At 37.9% G+C, this 27,595-nt stretch overlaps 1 protein-coding gene and 1 non-coding gene across 3 annotated transcripts in view; one reads left to right on the forward strand and one right to left on the reverse strand.

The window, feature by feature from the left end:
- Positions 1–24,650, reverse strand: part of GLCE (glucuronic acid epimerase) — a 98,312-nt gene extending 73,662 nt beyond the window's left edge. For both annotated transcript variants that reach the window (XM_070420315.1, XM_070420325.1), the window contains exon 1: positions 24,496–24,650. The gene's annotated coding sequence lies outside the window, so the exon portion shown is untranslated. The remainder of the gene's footprint in view (positions 1–24,495) is intronic.
- Positions 12,055–12,161, forward strand: LOC138999776 (U6 spliceosomal RNA). Its single transcript, XR_011469449.1, has one exon. It is a non-coding gene; the product is annotated as a U6 spliceosomal RNA (small nuclear RNA).
- Positions 24,651–27,595: the final 2,945 nt, after the last annotated feature.

The raw sequence follows: 27,595 nt of genomic DNA on the forward strand, positions 1-27,595 counted from the left end.
GTTTTCCATTCATTTTACAACCTACATATACTTCATTTCCTTTTTTTTAAACTATCAGTGATAAAAGAAATAAACTACTTAGGTGAAGCAATATTTAAAGTTTCTCAAAGATAAGAATACAACTTGATTGAGCTGAGAAAATAATTTTATAAATGTTATTTTTACATTTGTATTTGTATAGTGTTTTACACATTTTCCATGGTGCTATTACATCTTCATCTATTATGATCTTCACAATGACATACACAATAAAAAGGCAGATCTAATCACACCCTCCCCCACCTCCAACATATGTACATATACTTTACAGATGGAAATAATTGAGTAACAAAGAGATTAACTGACTTGCTCAAGGTAAATAAGCTATAAATGGTTCAACCTGGACTATAATAGTTCTTTCAAATCAAAGTCCACTATTTTCTATCATGACATATTAGCTCGTTCCGTGATTAAAGAAAGGTACCACTCCATAAGTGTACAAAGACTTCACTGTAAAGGCATCTTCCTTCAGGATTGGGGTTTTCACATTCCAATCTGTTATAAAAGTGTTTGCAGATGTTACAATGTGCTAATATTCTTACAGAAAACAAAAGGAAAAAAGCCCAAGAAGTCAATAAAAATCAACTAAAGAAAACTTAGTATCCAAAGCAGTAGTAATATGAGATTAATGGTTATCTTCTGTACAAAAGATCAATGTTTTAGGACCTTTGAACTATTAAACAGATATCACTGCAGCCAGAGAATATATATGAAAGGCTATTCCAGGTAAAAATCACATATTACCACTAGATCTCATACTAGATCCTTATCTGAATAACCCTGGAAATCTGGACTGAATAAGAATGAATTCTTTTTGACCTAGTAGAAATCTGGATTCATCTCTAAACCTATGTCAGGCTTATTGGGACTCTGAAACTACAAATATGGCTGCAAGCCCAGCAGGCAATAGCACACTTAGAATTAACAGAATCTGGCCTAGATAGAGAGGGCCATTCATTTCTAGGGCCAAGTCAAACTAACCTAAAAATAGGTAAGGCTTCAATACAACATGGTTTGACTCTGTGGAACAGTATCTGTTACCTCAGATACTCTTTTCTTTCTTCCATTTTCAGCCAATATTGAGGGACTGACATGTTATATCATACTTCATTATGGAGAGAAGTTAAAACAATTTAACTATGAAGGATCCCTCCAACAAAAATGATGGGAAAAGACTAAAAAAGCAAAGAACTGATAAAGACAAATACAAAACAAATAGCAAGATGGCAGACATAAACCCAATTACATCAGTAATCACATTAAATGTAATTAGTCTGAACTCCTGATTAAAAGGAAACTGTCAGATTAGATAAAATGTGGTATACAAGAAATCCACTTTAGGTATACAAACAAAAAGTTTAAAATTAAAAGATGGTAAAGGTATACCAGGCTAACACTAATCAAGAGAGAGCTGGAAAAGTATATTTCACAGCAAAGACTATTATGAAAGATAAATATGGTCATTTCATAATGATAAAGGAACCAATTCAAGAGGATATAAGAGTCCTAAACTAACACCTTCAAAATGCATAAAGCAAAACTGAATGAACTGCATGGAAGAATAGAAAATCCATGATCATCAGATATTTCAACACTACTCTCCCCAAAATTGATAGAACAAGACAGAAAACTAATAATACAGCAGATTGAACAATACTACCAACCACTTTGAATTAACTGACATTTATAGAACATTCCATTCCACTCAATACACATTCTTTTCAAGTACATGTGGAACCATTACCCAAGACAGACTATATTCTGAGCCATAAAACCGTTCTCAATAAATTTTAAAATCAGACAAAGTATATTCTCTGATCACAATATAATTAAATTAAAATCAGAACATCTAAAAAAATTCCCCAAAATCTGGAAACCAAAAGACACACTTGTAAATCTTAGAAAAGAAGGCCTGAAATCAATGACCTTAAGAAATTAGAAATAAAAGAGCAAATTAAGCCTATGCAGTAAAACATTCTCTCCTTTTCTGTAAGGACATTGAAAAAAACACATAAAGATATAAACAAGTGGAAGAATATACCGTGTTCATGGAATGGTAGAATTAACATCATAAAAATGTCCATATTACTCAAAGCAATCTACCGATTCAATGCAATCCCTATTATTTACCAGCAGCATATTCACAGATCTAGAACAAATACTCCAAAAATTTATATGGAACCAAAAAACAAAACAAAACAATAAAACCCTGAATAGCTGCAGCAATCTTGAGAAAGTAGAACAAAGTTGGAGGGATCACAATGAAAGATATCAAGTTATACCACAAAGCCACTATAATCAAAACAGCCTGGTATTGGCACAAGAATAGGCATACAGGTCAAATGGAACAGAACAGAAAACCCAGAAATCAACCCAAGCCTTTATGCTCAAATAATATTTGACAAAGGAAGCAAGAACATACAATGGAGTCAAGACAGTCTCTTCAATAAATGGTGTTGGTTAAATTAGACAGATATATGCAAAAAAATGAAACCAGACTACCAACATACATCATATACAAGAATTAAATTCAAAATGGATAAAAGAATTAAATGTGAGTCATGAAACCATAAAAATCCTAGAAGAAACCATAGGCAGCAAAATCTCAGACATCTCTCTTAGCAATATGTTTACAGATACTTCTCTCAGGGCAAAGGAAAGGAAGAAGAAAATAAACAAACGGGGCTACATCAAAATAAAAAGCTTCTGCACAGCAAAAGAAACCATCAACAAAATGAAAAGGGAGCCCACTGTATGGGACAACATATTTGGCAATGATACATCTGATAAAGGGTTAATATCCAAAATATATAAGGAACTCATACAACTTAACAAAAGGAAGGCAAACAATCCAATTAAAAAATGGGCAAAGGACCTAGACACTTCTCCAAAGAAGATGTACAGAAGGCCAAGAGACATATGAAAAATGCTTAAAGTCACTAATCATCCGAGATGCAAATTAAAATGACAATGAGGTATCACCTCACACCTGTCAGAATGGCTACCCATCAACAAATCAACAAATGACAAGTGTGCTGGAGAGGATGTGGTGAAAAGGGAACCCTACACTGTTGGTAGGAATGCAGACTGGTGCAGCCATTATGGAAAACAGTATGGAGTTCCCTCAAAAAATTAAATATGGAAATGCCATTTGACCCAGTGATCCCATTTCTAGGAATATATCCTAAAAGACCCAAAACACCAATCAGAAAGAATATATGCACCTCTATGTTCATAGCAGCACAATTTACAATAGCTAAGATCTGGAAACAGCCCAAGTGCCCATCAGCAGATGAGTGCATAAAAAAGCTGTGGTACATTTACACCATAGAATACTATGCAGCAGTAAAAAAAGAAGACAGCATGAAGGGACCTGGAGAGTATTACACTAAATGAAATAAGCCAGTCAGAGAAAAACAAGTATCACATGAACTCACTCATATGTGGAATCTAATGAACAAAATAGATCCAGAGACATAGAAGCATAGAATAGACTGTGGAATCTCAGAGGGAAGGCAGAGGTGGGTGGGTGGGAAGAGATCAACCAAAGAACTTGTATGCATATATGCATAACCCATGGACACAGACAATGGGGTGGTGAAGGCCTGGGGCAGGAGACAGGGGACAGGGGCGGGCTAGAAGAGGTCAATGGGGGAAATAGGGGTATATATGTCATACTTTCAACAATAAAGATTTAATTTTTTAAAAAAGAAAAAATAGATAACCAGAACAATTCTATATCTATTAAAGATATCGGAATTATAGTAAAAAATCTTTCCATAATAAGAACTCTAGGACCAATGGCTTCACTGGTGAATTCTACAAATATTTAAGAAATAAATAATGCCAATTATAAAAAAATCTAAAAAATTGAGTAATAAAGAACACTTTTCAATTCATTGCACAAGGCCAAATCTTACATAAATGTGGATGCAAAAATTCTTAACACTTCTGTAAATCAAGTCCAATAATGAATAAAAAGTATAATATATCATGACTAAGTGGTATTTTTAGAGAAAAGCAAATATATAGTGTGTATATTCTTATTCTTAAACTGTACACTCCTGTTAACTCTTTTCTTCATTTGAAAAAAAAAACACAAAACATCTTCCTCAGAGGACTGTAGTAATTACATGAAAGCAGGTATGAAAAATGTAATGACAGTAGGAGAAAGTGAGGGAGAGACAGTGGGATTTCTCCATTGGAGTAATTTTGAGTTACATAATCTCCAAATTTAAATGTTTTCTTTTGTAAAATGAAAGGGACACTAATACTCTCCCTTCAGGTTGGAGGAAGAATAAGATGACATAAATGTTAGGTACTTGGTATGCTTGTACATAGTAGCAGAGTCAACATGTTAGTTCTTCTTTCCCTTCAATGCCTATATACAGTATCCTATATAATAAAAGCGTAGTATGCAAATTGTACCCTCGACCGGGAGGTCATCCAGGAGTTCGACCAGGGGGCAGGGCTGGCTGGGGGAAGGGAGGGAGGCCCTGGCTGGCAGCCAGCAGCCGCTAGGGACCCTACCAATGCACGAATTTCATGCACTAGGCCTCAAGTTTCCAATATAACAAAAAAAGACATACTGTGAGATCGATCTTCTCATTTAGAAAAGGGTAATGCCCCAAATCCAACATGATGGATAACAGCAAGTAGCTCAAAACCAAAAGGTAAATGATAATCAATTCAAGAAGCATTTATGCTTTATTTCACCAATAGTGATAAGACACAGAGAAACACTATACTTAATACTTTATAGTTTATTAACATATTCAGACTGAACATCTACATTAACTGTAGACATGATGAATATATTAAATAGTATTTAAAAAAATCAAATTTCTTAGTGTCATCTTAGTTTCATTAAACTCCAAACACAAAGTTTTGCTTTTCAGAGTTCTCAGCAAAGAAATGTGGTCCCATTTGGTGATAACATCCAAACTCCATCCACATTCCTGTGTGAAACCTCAAGATTCTTAAAAGAATAATGTTCCAAGAAAGAAAAGCAAAATGCATATGAGAAAAAAGCAATAACTAAAATAAACAAATAAATATATCCATTTCCTGCAAACCATATAAAGCGTTATAAATTTACAATTTACTCCATACTTATCTTCAAAAACAGCTTTACCCATAAAACCACAGCAAAAATTAGAAGTAAAAAAAATTCTGGAGAATACTTGAAAGGTAGCTTCTATGTTACATTAACTAGAATCAAGCTTTCACATAGATATTTTATAAAATGTCTTTCTTTTAGTCATGAAGCATCTAACTTTAAAAAAGCTGAACACATCTTTATTTTCTACTGATATAGCTTGAGTACTTAGAATCTAAGATCAATTATTTATTTTTTAGAGCCAGTATCTCGTTTTTTAAGTTTCCTCCTTTTAACTGCCTACTCTTTAATTAGTGTAATATTAAGACAATTTAAAATTGTGTGCTACTTTATACGTTTCACACTTCTTTCACACAATTTTACTGAACTCCCATAAACACAATTTGGTGAGAAGATAGGTAGTATTATCTCAGCCTATAGAAAAGACTGTTAAGGTCAGAGATGAAGTGATTTGTCCATGATCACACGTAACTGGAAGACAGTGAAGCTAGAATTAATTAGAACCTTACTCTTAACCCAGCTCACTTTCCACTTTATCACAACGCTTCAGGCAACTTGGAGAAAGGAGATACAAATCAAATCACTAGAGTCTCTATGTAAATGGTAGCTAAGTCAATTATCTAGTTGTGAAAGCAGTTAAAAATTATTGGTTATAAGGAAATACAAATTCAAATTTGCCAACTATTCCAATCTTTTCACTACTCCAACATTCTTTTTTAAGAAAGGAATGCTTAATAATTGCTATATTGCTTTACATGACAGAAAGCTCTGAACTGGGCAATTAAACCAAAAAACATGACTAAGCATATTTTTACTTTTACTCATTATGAAAGTATAACAAAAAAAGAATAGAGAAAAAACCTCAGAGCAATAGGACACAACCAATATCCTGCTCCAAAATCCATTCCATAACTGTAAGTGGCAGCAACTTGGAGAACTGACTTGGGCTCAAGGGTGAGACTATCTCTGCCAGAAATTGATTCAGAAATGAGGAATCATGCCAATCAGATATGAAAAGGTTTTCTGGTAGCTTCTGGTTCAGTTTGTCTTTTCTGTTAAGAGGAAGCCAGACTTTTTCTTCCTGGCACCCATCATACAACTACAAGGAAAATCCTGCCTTGGTATAAAGCCAGCATTATGGATAATAGAATGAAACAACGCAAAGAATCTGAATCCTTGCTGTCCTTATTAAAGTGCTGACCAACTAATCCGGAAGCCTTGTGCCTGACTTCCACTTATCTTAAGCTAATAAATGTCCTTATTGTGTAAGGCTGTTGGTCCTAACTGAAACAGGCATGGAGATAATACACCTAGCTGATGGACTACTAAAGGTACCCTAGAACCAAAATAAGCTCTTGGATTTTTGAGAAGATTTTCAGCACACTATTATTCTTTCAGTGGGTAATTCTTACAGTAATATAAAATAGATGAAACAAATTCTACAACAAACTTTAAAAAAGAAATGGAACAAATTTTGCTAATTAATATTTTTCTGAATTGGATATTCCTGAAAGACTTGGAGGGAGGTAGAGTTCATGAGGGAGGAGAGGTGTCATTATTCTGCACTGCAAGACTTGTACACTGACCTGGCGGTGTGGCTCAGTTGGTAGAGCATCGTCCTGTGTACCTAAAGGTCACCAATTCGATTCCCAGTCAGTGCACATATCCAGGTTGTGGGTTTGATCCCCTGGGGCACAGAAAGCTCTGAAATGGGCTATTAAACCAATAAAACATGACTAGGGCAGCTGATTGATGCTTCTTACATTGATGTTCTCTCTCTCTCCTCTCCCCTCTCCCTCTCTCACTCTCTCTAAAATCAATAAAAACATATCTTTTAAAAAAGACTTGTACACTGAATGTGACAAAAGAAAGCTGAAAGAAATTCAAGAAGATCTAACTAAACAAATGGAAAGGCATTCAGTGTCCATGGGTGGGAAGATTTAAAATTGTTAAAATAGCAATAGCCCCCAAAGTGATCTACTGACTCAATGTAATCCCTATCGAAATCTCAACAACTAGTTTTGCAGAAATGAAAAAGGTGATCCTAAAATCTATATGGAATTGCAAGGGATCCTAAACAACCCTAAAACTCTTGAAGAAAAAAAAAGGTTGGAGGACTCATTCTCTTTCAAAATGTACTAAAAACTACAGTAATCATGCAGTACTAGCATAAAGATAGACATACAGATAAACGGAAAAGAATTGCGAGTTCAGAAATAAACCCATTCATTTATGATGAACTGATTTTGACAAGGATGCCAAGACCATCAATAGGGAAAAAATAGTCTTTTCAACAAATGGTGCCAGGATAACTGGATATCCACATAAAAAAGAATTTGAACCCCTATCTCACACCATATAGGAAAGTTAACTCAAAATGGAGCAGACCTAAATATAACACCTGAAACCATAAAACTCCAAGAAGAAAACATGGGGTTAAATCTGCATGATCTTGGATTGGGAATGGTTTCTTATATATGACACCAAAAGTATGAGCTACAAAAGAAAAAAAAACAGATCAATTGGACTTTACTGAAATTAAATTTTGTGCATCAAAAGATACTATGAAGAAAGCAAAAAGAAAACCTACAGAATAGGAGAAAACATTTACAAATCATGTATGACAAGAATCTAGATCCAGTATATATAAGTAACTCTAATAATTCAACAAAAAGACAACCTATAAAAAATTGGACAAAAGACTTGAATTGATATCTCTCTAAAGATACACAAATGGACAATAAGCATATGAAAAGATGCTCTGCATCACTAGTCATTAGGTAAATTCAAATAAAAAACATGATGAAATGCCACTTTATACCCACTAGGATAGCTATAATTTTAAAAAAATTAACGTCAAGGATGTAGAGAAAGTGAAACCATCATATATTGTTGCTGGGAATGTAAAATGTTATAGCTGCAATGGAAAATAGCGCGGGGTGTGCAAAAGTAGGTTTACCGTTGTAATACAAATAAATAATACAATAATGAATAAATAATACAAAAAATAAACTGTGTTTCACATACAACTGTAAACCTACTTTTGCTCACCCCTGTGTAGTAATTCCTCAATAAGTTAATCATATAATTTCTTTATTACACAATCACATAATTTCTATATTTCTATATCTATCTAGGTTTTGTTCCTAGATAGATACATTCAAACAGGTGTTTAAACAAAAAAATTTACACTAATGTTCACAGTAGCAGAATTCACTATAGCCAAAAAGCAGACCATCCAAAATCTTCATCAATGAATGAATAAAAGGATCAACAAAATGTGCTATACCTATACAAGTATTATTCAGCCATAAGAAGGAATGATGTAGTGCTACAGGCTACACCATGGATGAACCTTGAGAACAATATGCTAAGTAAAAGAAGCAATCCACTAAACAGCACATATTGCTTGATTCCATTATATGAAATATCCAGAATTGACGAATCTACAGAGACAGAAAGAAGATTAATGGTTGCCGGGGGCTGGGGGAAAAGAAGGAATGGGGAATGTTTGTTTAATGGGTACAAGATTTCTTTTTGGGGTGATGAAATGTTCTGAAACTAGATATTGGTGACAGTTATACATTATTAATGTATTAAATGTTCTACTGTAATTTAATTTTGCATAACAATATTTTATTACTAACACTTGATATTATATGAAACTATAAGGTGTTGAGAACAAGTAATATACCTAACAGAAAGTTTTGCTATGGGGAATTATAATCAATGAATTAAAAAAAAAAAAAAGGTCAGAGCTGGAAAAGTCCCTAGAGAATTGCTTGATCAAACTCTGTTCAGTACATACTTTAATGCCGCAATGACAGAATGTACACTCTATTTTCATTTCAATAGTTAAAAACATCATTATGTATCAGTATTTCCCTTCCTTTTTCATTCGCTGTTCCTACTTCTATTCTCTGAGAATGCAAAAGATATGTTTAATTCTTCTTCCACATGCCATTCCTTCCTGTTTTTCACAGAATTACAGATTTGAGACAGGAAGATCTGAAAGATCATTCAGTTACCCAATTTTAAAAGCATTACCATATATCCCACTAAAGCGTCCTTTTTTTCCAGGCTAAAAATCTTAAATGTTTCAATTATTTTGCAAGAATCTCTTTCAAGACATGGGCTTCATACCGATTACTCTCCTCTGAATACATTGTTTACCAATGCCTCCTTAAAATGTGACAAACAGAACTGAGAATACTAAGCTAAATGCAGTGTACAAAGCATTTTGACAACATGCTTCAAAACAATGTTTTTAGTGGCTGTTAGCCTTTGGGGCAGTTATAACAAATCACTGACTCACCAACTTCAGACAAATAAGAAGATACATCCAGGCTTCATCTGCTTAAAAAACAAACACCTACTGCTGTTAGGTCTCCAAGTCTCCAACTCTGCACCTGTGCAGATTTTTTTAAAATTCAATTACAGAGCTTTGTTTGTCCCTATCCAATACATACACATCAAATATAAAAGTACTGTAACAAATATTTTCTTAGATATAGTCTTGCATTTTAATTATTAAAATTAGGGGATCCTGATTCTGTCACACAACAAACATACTAGCACACACCTCACAATTTTAAGAGTAACTGATAAACATCTTAAATACGACATGGGGGATGAGAGCAACTTGAGGCATACCACTAAGAATAAACTGTAGTTTGTTTTTAACATCGGACCATTAATGAATTACAGATCCATCTACCTATGTAAATTATTTGGACGACATTTCTCTTGTCTACAAAGGTATCTTAAAAGGCTGTCAAAGGTATTACTGTATAATCGCAGGGGTCCCTTTCCTTATTTTTAAAACAGGACTAAATGAGGCAATCTATGTAAAGCATTTAATCAGTGTCTAGCACAAAATTAAAAATCAAATAAATGTAGCTATAATTCTAGATAGACTATGGCTAGAATATCTGCTGAGGAGCCGACCAGTTCACCTGCCCTGTAAGAAAAAAAGTGAGGCTAGTATGGCATGACTTGTTCTCTGTAAACCCATGCTGGCTCCCTAGTGATCACTCTTACTTTTTAAGTACCAACAATACATGTGTTCAATAATCTGAGAATTTGTTCTGAGAGAGACTAAGATTGCCAGTTTATTATAATTATCTGCAACCTTTACTTGCTTTCCAATATTGTACATATTTCAGCAGCTAAAACACTCTTTTACACATAGCAGGTGTTCAAAATCAAGGTTTGTTGAATTCTTTTTAAAAATCGAGATGATTTTCTAAGTTTTGATAAACATATCATAATTATATAAGATGTTAACATCCGGGGAAGCTGGGTGAAAGGTATATGGGGATTCTCTGTACTATCTTTGCAATTCTCCAATAAATATATAACTATTTCAAAATTAAATATTTAAAAAATCCAAATTGTCTTTTCCCACCTCTGATAAATTATTTCTTAAACTCCTCAAATATTACCAATCACTAGGTGGATATTCTTTAGCAGCCTTTATAGCCCTTTAATTAATCTGGAATAGGAGACACAAATTCCAGCAAATAGGAGGTCTTAAATACCATTACTTAACCTGGGCCACAAAGAGAGTTAGTATTCAATAGACAATAGTCATCCAAAATTTTATTTCTGGAAACAAGGGACTTAAAAAATATATCCCAAAACAAATATCTTTGCCATAAAGCATTAAAAACTCTATAGAATCCAATTAAAACCTCTGACTCTTATTGCTTGAACTACTTATTTAGTAATGACATTTAAGTCAAGCTCCAAGTTCTTAGATGAGACAAATTACTACTATACTATTAGTATGAAAATCTTTATAAAATATATTTTTAAAATGTTTATGTCATGGCTGATTGGTTTTGAATTAAGTAAATAAGAATTTAAGAAAATGATGAATTTTATTTGCAATTATTCAAGCTCGAACTTTTACTGTTAAGCAACAAAGTAATTAAAATTCTGCTAAAACTGTAACCATCAAGAAATCATAAAATACCTAAGAATAAAGTATCTTTCCCCCTAAATGTTCTCCTAAATACCTCAAAATAGCTTTTGTACTTTAAAGAGTTTCTTTCAGGTACCAACTATCTAATTTTCAAAATCTTGGCTTTCCATTTTGGATCAGTACTAGAAAATAAACAGAAGTGCTATTGTCAAAGAATTGATCCAATAATAAAAAGAGCTAAGGACACTTGTCTTATAAAAAATTAGTGCCAAATACTACCAGACCCTGCTTTTCTTCCTCCTAGGCCAGTAGCCAGATACTAATCATTTTTAGACCCTTTCTAATTCTTACTATACAATTTAGTACACAATACCACATCTGAACTAGACAGTATTTTAATAAATGTTCTCCATAATTCACCTAGTGTTTCTCCTCTTTCTCTCTCTCTCTCTCTCTCTCTCTCTCTCTCTCTCTCACACACACACACACACACACACGATCTACAATACCTCTGGAACTACACAGAAGGAACGGATAACAGTGATTGCCTCTGGGGCAACTGATTGGGTTTTTATAATAACTACTATTCAAAAGATTAAATTATCTATTAAAAGGAAAAACTACAACAATAAATCATTAATTCTAGTTAAAATATTTCCCCTTAAAAAATAATGTATGAAGCATTCATTATCTTTTTAAAAAAATCCTCACCCAAGGATATTTTTTCCATTGATTTTCTCAGAGAAAGAGAGAGAGAGAAACATCAACGTGAAGAGAGACACATTGATTGGTTGCCTCTCACACACACCCTGATGGGGGCAGGGATCAAATCTGGAACCAAGGTACCTGCCCTTGAGTGGACATCTAACCCAGGACCCTTCAGTCCTCTGGCGGATGCTCTAACCACTGAGCAACCAGCCAGGTAAGGCATTCATTATCTTTTAAAAATATTTTTTAAATATTTTACTCAGTGCTTGCTTCGGCAGCACATATACTAAAATTGGAACGATACAGAGAAGATCAGAATGGTCCCTGCGTAAGGATGACACGCAAATTCGTGAAGCGTTCCATATTTTTTCGTAGCAATATCTTTACAGACACATACATATCCTAGGGCAAGAGAGACTAAGAAGAAAATAAACAAATGGGATCACATCAAAATAAAAAGCTTCTGCACAGCAAAATAAACCACCAACAAAACAACAAGAAAGCCCAATGCATGGGAGAACATATTTGCCAATGTTATCTCCGATAAGGATTTAATCTCCAGCATTTACAGGGAACTCATACAACTCAACAAAAGGAAGATAAACAACCCAATCAAAAAATGGGCAAAGGACTTAAATAGACTTTTCGAAAGAGGACATTCAGAAAGCAAAGAGACACATGAAAACATGCTCAAGTCACTAATCATCCGAGAAATGCAAATCAAAACAATAATGAGGTACCACCTCACACCTGTCAGAATGGCTATCATCAACAAATCAACAAATGACAAGTGTGGAGAGGATGCGGAGAAAAAGGAACCCTCCTTCACTGCTGGTGGGAATGCAGACTGGTGCAACCACTGTGGAAAACAGTATGGTGTTTCCTCAAAAATTTAAAAATGGAACTACCATTTGATCCAGTAATACCACTTCTAGGAATATATCCCAAGAAAACAGAAACACCAATCAGAAAGGATATATGCACCCGTATGTTCATAGCAGCACAGTTTACAATAGCCAAGATTTGGAAACAGCCTAAATGCCCATCAACAGATGAGTGGATTAGAAAACTATGGTATATCTACACAATGGAATACTATGCTGCTGTAAAAAAGGAATTCTTACCATTTGCAGCAGCATGGATGGAACTGGAGAGCATTATGCTAAGTGAAATAAGCCAGGAAGTGAAAGAGAAACACCACATGATCTCACTCATTTATGAATAATAAAGAACATTATAACCGGATGAACAAAAAGATAGATACAGAGGCAGAGAAGCATGGAACAGACTATCAAATTACAGCAGGAAGGCTGGGGAGTGTTGGGGGTTGGGGGAGGTAAGAGATCAACCGAAGGACGGACTTTTATGCATGCATGCATATAAGCATAACCAATGGACACAAGACACTGGGGCGGGGGGTGAGGGCATGTGCCAGGGGGGTAGGGGAGGCCGGGGGAAGGTCAATGGGGGCGGGGGAGGGGGGGGAAGAGACATATGTACTACTATCTGTAATACTTTAAACAATAAAATAAAATAAAAAGATTTTACTCAGACATCTCTCATAGCAATATGTTTACGAACACATCTCCTAGGGCACAAGAAACTAAGGAGAAAATAAACAAATGGGACTACATCAAAATAAAAAGCTTTTGTACTGCAAAGGAAACCATCGACAAAATGAAAAGAGCCCACTGTATGGGAGAATATATTTTGCAATGATACATCTGATAAAGGAAGACAAACAATTCAATTAAAAAATGGGCAAAGGACCTAAACAGACACTTCTCCAAAGGGGACATACAGAAGGCCAAGAGACATATGAAAAAAATGCTCATGGTCCTGATCACCAGAGAGATGTACATTAAAAAACAGTAAGGTATCACCTCACACCTGTCATAATGACTATCATCAACAAATCAACAAATGACAAGAGTGCTGGAGAGGCTGTGGAAAAAAGGGAACCCTACACTGCTGGTGGGAATGCAGACTGGTGCAGTCACTGTGGAAAACAGTATGGAGTTTCCTCAAAAATTAAATATGGAATTGCCATTTGACCCAATGATCCCATTTCTAGGAATATATCCTAAGAAACCCAAAACAGCAATCAAAAAGAATGTGTGCACCCCTATATTCATAGCAACATAATTTACAATAGCTAAGATCTGGAAACAGCCCAAGTGCCCATCAGTTGATGAGTGAATACAAAAGCTGTAGTACATTTACACCATGGAATACTATGCAGCAGTAAAAAAGAAGGATCTCTTACCCTTTGAGACAGCATGGAGGGACCTGGAGAGTATTATGCTAAGTGAAATAAGCCAGTAAGAGAAAGACAAGTATCATATGATCTCACTCATATGTGGAATCTAATGAATAAAATAAACTGATTAACAAAACAGATCCAGAGACATAGAATCATGGAACAGACTGTTGACTCTCAGAGGGAAGGCTGCTGGGGTGGGTGGAAAGAGATCAACCAAAGAACTTGTATGCATATATGCATAACCCATGGACACAGACAACAGGATGGTGAAGGCCAGGGATGGGGGTTTGGGGCGGGCTAGAAAGAGTCAATGGGAGAAAAAGGGGACATATGTAATACTTTCAACAATATATATTTAGAAAGCTAAAAAAAAATATTTTATATGTAATTGTTTTAAAAATAATTTACAATGCTCAACTTCACTTATAATCAAAGAAATACAAATTAAAGTAAGATAATTTTGTTTATAAAATTAGGAAAGATTTTTAAAACTAATATTAAATATTGGCATAACCTTTCTAGAAAGCAATGTGTCAATATGTATAATTTTTTAAAGTTCTTACCTTTTGACTGAACATTTTTATTCCTGTCCTAAGAAAATAATCAAGTATGGAGACATTTATGCACAAAGATTTTCATCAACATTATCATCAGAGGAGTAAAATGTTCAATAATTAGGAATGGTTAAATCATACATCTACTCAATAGAATATTATGCTGATATTAAAATTAGGTTTTGAAACAATTTTAACAAAGTAAAAATAATCTTCATAATTTATTGCTTGCTGGGGGGGGGGCGGATAAATAGTATACAAATGAATAAATATATTCATGGGAGGAGGAAGAATATATACCATAATGTTAGCAATACTTATATTTGGGTTAAGGCATTAGATTTTTGTCTTTCATGTTTCTCCAAGTTTTTAAAATGAGTTCTTAGAACTTATAAAATCAGGGGGAAAACATTATATACATATGTTTATATATGTATAGACCACACACATATTCTTAAGTTTATAATATTGCAAAACTGATGTGGTATTTAAACAGCTGAAATAAATGAAGTGTAAACTTTTATGGAAGCCAATGACAAAATAGCCCATATACTATGTATCATTAAGATGATTCCTACCATGCAATAGCACTCCCAGCTAGCTTATTTTTATTTTATTTTTTAAAATGTTTTTATTGATTTTTTTAAAGAGAGAGAAAGGGAGAGGGAGAGAAAGAAACATCGATGAGAGAGAAACATTCATCAGCTGTCTCGTGCACAGCCCCACTGGGGATTGAGCCCACAGCCCAGGCATGTGCCTCTTGGTGCATGGGTTGATGCTCAGCCACTGAGCAACACTGGCCAGGCAGCTAGCTAGCTCATTTTTAAATCAATACAATAAAAAAATAAAATTTCAAATATAATGAAAAACATAAACTGATGAACAAAAATAGAACCAGAGACACAGAAGCATCGAACAAACTGTCCAACCTATGAGGGAAGGCGGTGGGCGGGGGACGGGGGGTAAAGGGGTTAAGAGATCAACCAAAGGACTTGTATGCATGCATATGAGCATAACCAATGGACACAGACAGTAGGGGGGTGAGGGCATGTGCTGGGGGGTGGGAGAGGTCAATGGGGCAAAAAGGAGACTCATGTAATACTTTAAACAATAAAGAATTTAAAATAAAAATAAATAAATAAATAAAAATTAAAAAAGGAAAATTTCAGACGGTCATATGATAAAATATGAACAAAATTTAAACCCCATCAAACAGGATTAATACTGTTATGAGTTAAATAATTATACTTATTAAGATAAATAATATCCCTGGAAAAAGGAACTGATTAAACTAACATATAACATCCAAATTAATAAATATAACCAAACTTTTCTTTTAAATGGACTGAGTTTGCTAGTGGGAAAAGCAATACTTATTAATGAATGGGTAAATAAAAATTTCTCACACATTAACTAATCTGTATAGTTTCTAATGTAGATGGAGTTTTCCCCTAAAGATTATTTCCACCACTAGTTGCCCACTACGAAATCACACATCTCACCAAGTCACTATTATGCTTAGCATCCTTCAGTGGGTTACCACTGCCTGAAATGCAGTGTTTACAACCCTTACAAGAGCCTTCATGCCTTGCTTTTACTCCCTCCTCCTTCATTCTCACTTGCTTCCTATGCTCTAGCCCAGTGGTTTGCAAAGTGTGATCCTTGAACCAGCAACATCTCCATCAACTGTGAACATTTTAGAACTACAAATTCATGAGCCCCACTCCTACCAGGACATTCATATGCACGTTATAGTTTGAAATCCACCCTTCTAGCCCTCCTGAATTGCCTGCAGATCCCCAAATCTGCACTGCTCTCTCTGCAAATGCAGTTCTCTACCTATAGTGTACTGTTACCCATTTCCTATGGGTATCCCATCCACCTTATTTCCTATTCATCTTTCAAGGCTGAAGCTTAAGAATCACTTCAAAGGGGAACTGAAAACTTTTCCAGAAGGAGAAAAATATTTATCAGGATTTTTCCTGTTATTGTAGGGGCTCTCATTTGCATCTTCACCAACTAAAGCCACTTTTAAAATGACTTAAGGCCATCAAAGAAAGCCTGTGTTTGACATATCCCCAAACATAGGTTATTAACACATGAAAGAAATAAAAAACAGATTCATAGTTCTTCCACCCATTGATTTCAAACTATAAGATAGTAGAAAAATATAATGTATGATAAAACCAAACTGTCAGAAAGAATTGACTTTTATTATGGAAAAAATATAAGAAAATAGCCAATAAGGTCTGAAATTCACATTTTGAAATTAATTTGATTTTTCTCTTTTATGCATATATTTCTCCCATCTTCTGGAGGAGGGAGAGCAATTAATAAAGAATATGGGTGGGTGTTTTTAAAGGCAGAGAAGAGAAATGTATAGGGATTGTTCTCCAATATTTTTAATAAGTTTGAGATAATCTCAAAGTACATGATTAGTTAATAATTTATCTTTACCCTGGACAGTGTGGCTCAGTTGGTTGGAGTGTTGTACCATACACCAAAAGGTAGCAGGCTTGATTCCTAGTCAGGGCACATATCTTGCTTGGTCGGGGCACATATGGGAGGCAACTGATTGATATTTCTCTCTCACATAAAAGTTTCTCTCTCCCTCCCTCTTTCTCTCTATTAAAATCATCATCATCTTCAATCAGTTAATGACCTTCTAGCATGTGCTAAGAGCCACGTGGGATTAAGGATTATGTGCACCTGTAGGTTAATTCATAGTTATTTAGCCAAGAAATGAAACCTTATGCCCATCAAAAGACAAGTGCAAAGTTATTCATAGAAGCTTTGTTTCTAAGAGCTGAAACTGGAAATGGCCCAAATATCTATCAAGAGTAGAAGAGAAAAATATGTATACTCATAAAATTAAATACTACACAATGAAAAATAATAAACTACTGCTAACTCTAAAAACATGGATGAATCTCACAGAGGAAACCAAATATAAAAGAATGATTTGATTCCCTTTACATGAAGTTCAGGAATAAGCAAAACTAATCTATTGTAATGGAGGTCAAATAGTGGTTACCTTGGGAAGTACTGACTAGGAGAAAGCATGAGAAAGACTTCTAAGATCCTAGAAGTATTCTATATCTTGATCTGGTTGGTGGTTACACATTTAGTTTATACATGTAGAAATTCATGGAATTGTTTATGATTTCTGTAGTTGGCTGTATATAATTTTTTAAAGTCTATAAAAGTAAAAAAAAAAAAAAAAAAAAGAAGAAGAAGAAGAAAAAAAAGTTCCTTCTCCTTCATACCAGCCAGAAGTGAGGGAGAGAGGGGGGGGGGGGGGGGGGAGAGGGGGGGGAAGGAAGGGAGGGAGGGAGGGAGGGAGGGGAGGTTAGATCAAATGATCTTTACATTTCTGCTTTAAAGTTCAATTGTATTCATTCAACAAAAATTTGGCTACCTACTCTGAAACAGGTACTGTGCTGGGTACTAGGTATAAAGCATTGAATAAAATGCATAAAAATCCCTGCCATGATGGCTCTTACACTATAGTAGGGGTAAAAAGACAATACAAATATAGAGAATGTTGGGTAGCAAAAAGGCACAATAAAAGAAACAAAGCAGGGAAGAGGAATACAAAGAGTATGTGTGAAAGGGATATTGTAATTTTAAACAAGGTAGCCAGTAAAGGCCTCATAGAAGGGGTGATCTTTTAATTAAGATGTGAAGGAAGTAGGGAAGGAGACACATGGATATCTGGAAGAACAAGTTTTAGGCCTTCTGAAACAGCAAGGAGGCCTCTGTCACTGAAGGGAAGTGAGCAAGGGTAAAATTAAAAAAAAAAAAGCAAGAGGTTCTTTTCCCCCTTTCTTACCACTCCAACTCTTTATTTAAAGACTAACTTAAGCTAAACATTTTTTACACAGAAACTTCTATAACCACTAGCCACTCTATATTTATCTGATCTTCTCTACTCCTATAGCTGTATCACTCATGGCATTTTTATATACTACCTAGCAATTAAAAAATACTGCCTCCCACTCCCAAATAAACCATGCCTTTTCAGAACAGTGACTAAATGTTATGCTTTTTTGTATCCCTAGTACTTGGTCCAGTACTTAAATAGTTACTGGTAAGGCCAATGCTAATAATAACTTCATCAGGCATAAGATTAGTAAACTGTGGACAGATTTTTTTAAAATAAAAGGAGGAAGGAAAGAGACCAAGACTAGGGAACTATGTGAGTAAACGTACTGAGGCGTTTCCATGTGTCATGATCCAAAGTCAGGATTATCTCTGAGCCATGTCCTTAACACTCTGAGATCCTCAACATCACTTTTCTAAAGGCCACTCTAGGCTTTTTTTTCCCCTTGGGGTGGGGGTGCCGGGGGAGGACCTGGCATCTGATATTCCTTTCAAATAATGGTTTTATAATACCATGTTTACAACTAACTTAAAGAAACTCTTAACCAACTAGCTGTGTGATCCTGAGCAAGTCATTCAACTTCTCTTGCTTATGTCACGTTCCCTCAAATGCTAAATGAAGGACTTGGATTAAATGGTCTCTAAAGTCCACCCAACCTCAATTTCTCCTTAGATTTTTTGAAAAATCTGAATGGATAAACCTTATAACCTACTTTTTCAATTTAGACAATGAGTCAAGTATCTATTAATAATTCAAAATATATTGAATAAACAGTCATATTCAGAAAGTAATGTAGCATTTTGAAAAAACATAGAATCTGAAATAAGACAGACCTGGATCTAGTCATAACCTGCTTTTTAGTAGATAATGACCCTGAGTAAGTTATTAAATCTACAGTACTTGTTTTGAAGATTAATGGCAACGTATGTAAAGCAATTATTAAACGAATATAAAAACCCACACACATTGGCAACAATCATTTCCCATATAAGAAAACAGCCAAGGTAAAATATCTGCCAAATCACTGATATCCAAGATCTGAAATACCCAAACTAGTTCATAATTCTCTTAGCAATTTTAGATATAAGGATACCTCAAAATTCGGACTTTTCTGCAAGTTTAACAGAGTAACCCTTAACTCCTATAGTTGCAGTAGTCTCACATCTTAATAAGAATCGAATGTCAATTTGAGGCCAGTGAGGCAAGAAAGTAAGATAATTTAGAAAGCCCCAAGTTTTAGAAAAATAGGACAACACTGAGATTTCAGCTTAATTCATCTTAGATATTATGAAGACACTAGAAGCCCGGTGCACGAATTCGTAAGCCAGTGGGGTCCCTTGGCCTGGCTTGCAGGACCAAGCTGAAACCAACTCTCCGACATCCCCCGAGGGGTCCCAGATTGCAAGAGGGCTCAGGCCAGGCCAAGGGACCCCACGGGTGCATGATAGGGTCTGGGGACGCACGCGGGAGGTTGGCCAGCTGAGGAGGGACCGCGGAAGGGCCCTCCAGGGCATGTTCGGCCCCTCTTGCTCAGTCCCAATGGGCCGGACCCCAGCAGCAAGCTAACCTACCAGTTGGAGCATCTGTCCCCTGGTGGTCAGTGCACATCATAGTGACTGGTGGATCAGTCGACTGTCTGCCCCCTGGTAGTTAGTGCATGTCATAGCGGCGGTTGAGCGGCCTTAGCATATCACACTGTGATTGGTTGAACAGCCGACCAGTCAACCGGACATTAAGCATATTAGGCTTTTATTATATAGTATTAATCTTGGCATTGAGAGTTCAAACATGTAATGAGAACCAACAGTGTAAAATAAGCAATAGAGATTGAAAAAGTACTAATACAAATATAAACTTGCCTTTGAATCCAGGAGGAGACCGACATAAATAATTATAGCAAACTAAGTAACATCAGAGAATGAACAAGACATAAAGAGTGAATAACCGAGTGGGATGGGAAGAAGGAGGGCAAAGGACACTGAAGACTTAAAAAGCTGATAGAGCTTGGTTGTAAAAATCAGTAGTCTTTGTCAACAAGTTAGGAAAAGGAAACGCATTCTAAGCCATGGGGAGAATATATGAAAAGGCTCTAAATCAGGAAGCAGTATGGCTCTTTCAGCGAACTGATTTTATTAATACAGTTAGAGCTTTAAGTTTATGGTGGGGGAATGGCAAGAGATGAGTCAGATGATGAAGGGCCTTGTAACAATACATAGTTTGGACTAAACACTGTAGGTAAGGAAGGAGTATAGGTTTTAAGAAAGAAGCACTGGACAGATTTGCATTTTAGAAAAATCACCTTGGCATTAGTGTAAAGTATGGATTAAAGGGGGTCAACCACTAGAGACCTCATTCTACAATCAGAGTTAAATAAGGACATTAGATTATCATATAGATATTCTACTATAGAATCGGGGACCAGAAATAAAACCAACAACGCTTTAACAGATAAAGCTAAGTTATCAAAAGGAAATCGTTTACCCTCGTAAATGTATATTCTGGAATTAAGTATTTCTCATAAATCTTAAAAAAGAAGAGGCTTCTAAAATTAGGTATGACTTGTAAAAATTATATGAAACTAGTTGTATCCTGAGTACTATCTACTCTTATGGCATCTATCTCTTTTTGTGCATATAATACTGCAGATCTGCAACATAAAAACCAATGCAATAAAACCCTTGGAATTTATATAGATTATTTATAGAGATTTCTCTTGCTTTAATTTTATATATACAGAAACGGAGACACTGAGAGACTAAGGAATTACCTATGGTCATATGGTTAGTTGCACACTAAAGATGGGAATTCATGTCTTATTATTTCCTTTCTAGAAAGTGACTTAGTATATCATATTTATGATTCTAGAATGCTGAATGATAATCCAAAAGACAGTCTGCTATTGTAATTTTCAGCAGTCTAATAATAAACTATAGAACTATCTTTACGTTTCATATGCCTTAGAAGAAAAACGTATCTATTAGATTTGCATGTATTTCACAAAACAAGAACACTTCCTCCTCTGCCATTAAAACACACCCTATTCTTCTGCAGAGTCTAAAAACTTCCTTTGTCAAACTTAGGACACAATTAAATTTGAAAAAAGAAAGGCCTAAGACTAACTTATCTTTATATAATTAAATCTCCAACATCTTTAACATGTTTTAACATTTTACTTAAGTTTCAGTCTTTTTCTTATTTTGTCATGCTCCCCACCCCTATAATTTTTAGATCCTTAAAATATATATTTTTCCTTCACTAATACACACAAGTAGACGTGGCAACATTGACAAAAGTCTGATAAATACTGTACTTTTCACGAATTTGCCCAGTGATCAAAATTTTTAATTTTTACACTTCTCTAATTTACACTTAATTAATGTCTGCTCATTGAAATAGATTCAAATAATATAAAAACAAAGTTAATAAGCTGTCTTACGTCTTTGCAATTTCTCTTGAAAAATCCTCCAAACACTGATAAGTTTGATGTGTGTTCTTACAGACTTTTTTATGCTTACATAACAACAGGTGCTAATCCTCAAAGAGTCAATATATATTTAATACCCAAACTCTACTGATCATAATGTAATCTTTTCTTTAATAATTCAGAAGGTAGATCATTATCTTGCTTGGTTTCTGGTTATCACAACAGACATCAATTATATTATCATTCAGGGGTTATTTAAAAAGTGAGCTAAATCCCAAGTATGCTTTTATTTCTTCCTTATCAGCATCTCAATTATTTTATGTATTTAGTTGTTGTCCTTCTCTCACTCCATGTACTAGTAGGTTACATGAGAGCTGGAATCACTGTACCTCCAGTGCTTGACACCTAGCAGCTAATCAAATACTTGTTGACTAATTATTATGTTTACTTAGAAATTAGAAAAGCTGCTTAAAAATAAGTTATTGAAATCTGCTTAATTTGTCATTTGTCTTTCAAAAGTAAGGAGAAAAAAGTTTGCTTACGTTGGGGGCGGGGGTTCTTGTTTGTTTGGGGGGAGTTTGGCTGTAGTTCCAAGTATCTGCTGAACTGATCAGTTTTGATAGCTATAAAAGTCAATCAGGTATTCTGGTTTTAATTATAACAGTAACAACAAAGAACGTAAACTCTCCAAAGACTTAAATATTTGCTATGCAGGATTCCATTGTTTTTTTTAAAAAAAAAATGATTGCAATATTCAAGGATTAAGTACACTTTCCCTAATCTATCTGATTCTAAAACCAAAAGAAAAAGACAAAATTCTTTGCTTTGGCATACTTAAATTTGTCTGTTTACCTAAAATTACAGAATTACTATGAGCTCCATTGCCTGCCACATCAGACTTCATTTACAGGCCTCGATGACAAAGTAGCTATCTAACCGGAATAATTGTCAGGCAAACTCACGGACTTTCTGATCCATAGATTTTTTTTTTTTTTTTGGAACCACATTTCACATATATACAGGTCGTTTTATTCGAATTGCATTTAAGCCTGGGCTAGTTACCGAGAACTCTACATAAGTTTCATGACGGACTGTACCTTTCCAATAAAACTGTTCAGCACGATTCTCTAACAGAGCTCTGTTAGTCACCCGTACCCGTCTCCAATGACACTGCTGCAGAGTTTTAGCTCTGGAACTTCAAATTCCAGTATGTTACGTGGAGGCTAAACTTGAAGTTACCCTTATCCACACATGCTTTAGTCTAGAGAAGCCAGAACACACCTTCCCAGCACCACTTGACTTTCCCTAATTCAGACAAGACTTGAGTCCAGACCTAACACAGTCTGGGCAAAGCAGATCACCTAGGAAAGGGAAGCCAAAACCAAAATTACACATGCTTCCCCATCCTCAGCGGCTTCTACGCTCAACCCGAGGACACTCGCCTCCTAAAAAAAAACAAACTTATAGTCTACACCCCCGCCGCAGGGGCTGCTGCCACTCCTGGTCCCAGAGCAGCAAGGCCAGCACGCCCCCCCCCCCCCCCCCCCCACACACACACACAACACAGGGACCCCGGGGCAGAGGAGAGAAAACTGCAGAGCGAACCCACTCTTTCTCCAACTAGTCAACAGAACGGATCGACCTTCCAACCAAGCATCGAGTACATCCTCATCTCGAAAGAAAGACCTGTCCCGGGAGGCTGGCCGACCAGACGGTCCCCTGGGCCGGCTCAGGATGCCCCTTGAAGCCCCCTCTCGCTGCGAGTCGCCCCGGCGCCTGCGGGGCCGCGCCCTCCATTCAAGATCACCCGGGAACCCGCGAACTCGCCCCGTCCCCCCCATAAAGACTGGAGACCATGCCAAGTTACCGCCCCCCTCTGGGCAAAGCAAAAACCCCAATAAAGACGCCAGTCGCCGCGGTACACCCTTCCGCCCCCAGCAGCACACCAAGGCGCCCCGCCGGCCCCAGCGGGGCGCCGAGACCTCGCCCTCTAAGCCCGGAGACCCCGATTCACAGACCCCTTTCCCCGGAACCCTAATAAACTGCTCCTTCATCCCAGAAATGCGAAACAGACACCCACTCCCGCTCAAAGGACCTCCCCGAGACCTGCCCCTTCAGAGACCGAGCACCTTGCTAAACTGAATCTTCTGCACTCGAAGAGCCTGAGATCCCGGTAAAGGGACCCCTTGTCCCGGAACCCGCTCGCTACACCACCTCAAGGAACCTCAGGACCCTGATAACTCTCCCACGACCCCGAAGACCCAGCACCCTACCCTCTACGCCACCACTGCCGCCGCCGCCGCCACCACCCCCCAAGCCCGAAGAAACCTAGGACCCCAATAACCGCCCCCTCACCCCGAGGAGCGCTGGCCACACCGCCCCTGGGCGCCCGCACCCGATCCTGCCACACCGCCTCCTGCACTCCGAACCCCGCCAAGCTTTGCCCCCATCAGGCAGCGCCGCGCTGCCCCGGGAGCCGCCCCCGGAGCCGCCCCCGTCGGGAGCCCGACTGCCCCGGCGGCTCCGAATCCGCGCTCCTCGAACGCTCCTCGGGGGAGACGCGCTCCGGGCTTCCTTACCTGGGCAGCGTCGGAGGGCGAGCGGACCGGGAGCCCTGAGGAAGAGGAGGTGGCGGCAGAGAAGGGGCGGCCCAGGCCTGCGGCTGCCGCAGCTCCAACCTCTCCGCGAGGAAGCGCTTGTGTGAGAAGAGCCCTCCCGCTCCGCGCGCAGCCAGGAGCCCGAGCCACAGCCGTGCCCGCCGCTCTTCCCGCGAGATCCCAGCCACGGCGAGGGGCGGGAGCGGCGGCTCGAGTGACAGCGCCCAGAGCCTGTCGGCGGTGGCGTGGGAGGCGGGACTCAGAGCCTGTTACTACCAATTGTAGAATAGGAAAGGTGCTTTGCCCCGCCCACCGCTGCTGCTCCTCCTCCGCCCCTCCTCAATAAACTAGGAGCAAAGGCAGCAGTGACCTTAAGTAGACCCAGGCGGTGGGCGTTCGCGGGGTAGAAACCTGGACCGCGAATTTGGCTTTTGTCTGCCCCAGCACAGCCTTCGTGGATACCCCTGGTTCAGGGGAGAAGCCGGTCTTCACACCTGTGCAGGCAGAGGCGCTGTTACCCTTGGTTACAGCGCTGCCGGAATGAAGTTCGCTTTTTCCTAGTTGAAGACGCACCCTCGTTGGTTACCTGGTTCTAAACTACCTTTCCCCCCATCTCGGCTTCTCCCTCTCCACCTCAAACATGGTGCCATTGTTGAGATGCCCGTGTTTTCCAAAATCCAACTCAGGACATCGGGTCTGACAAAGGACCCTTCTGATTCGTGCATTTATTTCTACTTAACGCCTTCTAGGAAAGTAAAAAGTAAATCTTACTTGACTCACCAATATAGCAAATTACAAGAAAAGTCGTATCTCTCTAGTCCCCAGTGCCTGGCACACGCAGGACACTGAATAAATATGAAGGGAATGAATGAAGAATGTGATATTTAAATATATGAAATCTGGATCTGCCCCTGAAAATCCCAGCTCTCTTAACCTTTCCTCTACAATGACAGCCACTCCCTAAATCCAATCTCTTCATTGTTATGCCTGTCCTGTAGCCTTCATTCATTGTCCCCTCCTCACTGCCTTACCTAGAGCAGCGAGAAGTGTCCTTTCTCCTCATTCAGGTTAACCCCAGCACCTGTGCACTGGAGCTCAGCCATTCCCAGATTTTGTTTAATCTTTTCTTATCAGTTTCCCCTCTCTAATCAAGCTCTTTTCTGTCACAAACATTCTCCATCTTTTGAACAGAATAGAACCACCTACCTTTTCCACCCTCTCAAGCTACTCTATCTCCTTTCTTCTTTCTTTTCAGAATCATACTTCTTGAGAAACATCAAAGTATATTTGCTATCTCTACTTTCTCATCTCTGTTTTTCCCCATGACAATGTTGCTTTTGCCCACACAATCTGCTGTTCTCTCAATGGCCACAAAAGACCTCTTTCCTAATGGGCAAATGGTCTATTTGGGGCAATCTTTCCCAATGACCTCTCTGCAGCCTTTGGTATCTGATTCTCCTGATTCTCTAGCTGCTCGTCTGACTTTTTTTTTTTTTTTTAATCTTCTTTCCTGGTTTGAAAACTGTTGTGTATTGATGTCTCCTTATCGTATAGCCATATGTTGCTTGTAATAAGAAATATGACTACATGTGGTTGCACACTTTGAGTGCCAGTAAGTGGCTCAGACAAAAGCTGTTAGAGGAGTGCAGAGGGAGGAGGCACAACTATGAGCCTGGGTCTTTTTTTTTTTTTTTAAATATATTTCTTTATTGATTTCAGAGAGGAAGGGAGAAAGAGAGAGAGATAGAAACATCAATGATGAGAGAGAATCATTGATAGGCTGCCTTCTGCACACTCCCTACTGGGGATCGAGCCCGCAACCCAGGCATGTGCCCCTGGCAGGAATCGAACCTGGGACTCTTCAGTCCACAGGCCAATGCTCTATCCACTGAGCCAAGCCGGCCAGGGCGGGTCTTAAAACAGTAGCTTGGCCTATCCAAACGCAGGGCAAAAATGGAGGCCTTTCAGAGAAAAACAGTGTGAACCTGAGCACAGAGAAAACCATGTGGGTGGAGCCTGCCTATGAGTAGATCAGTTTGCTGGTTGGAAAATCCCTGCAGAAGAGCAGTGGAGGTAAGATGAGAGAGGAGCCAATAGTAAAAAGCCTTAAAAACAACAACAAGGCAAGCTGATTCAATTTGCTTCTGTATTAAATGGGGAACCAGAACCAACCTAACATTTGTAGGACCCACAAAACAGCTACATGTCTCACATATCAAATGTCAAAATAAGTAAAACATATAAAACAAGCCAACAATATGTGAAATTAAAAAGTTGGAAGACCACATTTGCACTTAGAATTCTGGGACCTCTCAGAGTTCCCTGCTGGAACAGGGAGAGCTGGTCCCCACAAAGAGCAGTCTTCCCCGCCCCCGCCCCACAGCCAGTTCAGCCCCACACTGCAAGGTACTCCCCACTCCCTGGACACTCCAGCCCACATGTCCAAACTCTGTTCCCACCTTTCCCTCTATAAAACAGACATTATTTGGCCATTCCACGGGTCCAGGAGTAATATTTCAGGACCTAGGGCAGAAGTCCATATGAGCCCTGGATGCAGGCTCAGGAACGTTTGGGCAGGGAATTCTGGCTTCTGGGTTCCTAAAACAAGGTCTGAAGGAGTCAAGTCAACTCCAGGCAAGCACATTCCTCCCCTCCCCCTGCCACCCCTACCCCCATTGATGGTCTCCTGTTCAGTAGGTGGTAGTGCAGCTGGAGAAGGGCCAGAGCAGAGCCCCTTAAAGGCAGGCCTCTCCCACCTGTGTCCACAGGTGGCATCAGGAGAACCACTGAATTTCTTTGGTGGGGTAATGGCATGTATAGTTGATCTGTATCTTGAAGTATAAATCTCTGTTTTCTATGTTTTCCACCTCCTCTGCTGTTGCACTGGTATCTTAATATCAGGAATGTACTGGAGAGAAAACTATTCTTCACTCTACTTTGTCTTTTTTATAAAAAATATATTTTATTGATTTTTTACAGAGAGGAAGGGAGAGGAATAGAGAGTTAGAAATATCGATCAGCTGCCTCCTGCACACCCCCCACTGGGGATGTGCCGGCAACCAAGGTACATGCCCTTGACCGG

Source organism: Myotis yumanensis, unplaced genomic scaffold (assembly GCF_028538775.1).
Source record: "Myotis yumanensis isolate MYYU_CA2020_CCGP unplaced genomic scaffold, mMyoYum1.0.hap1 SCAF_1, whole genome shotgun sequence".
In the NCBI taxonomy this organism is placed as follows: Eukaryota; Metazoa; Chordata; class Mammalia; order Chiroptera; family Vespertilionidae; genus Myotis; species Myotis yumanensis.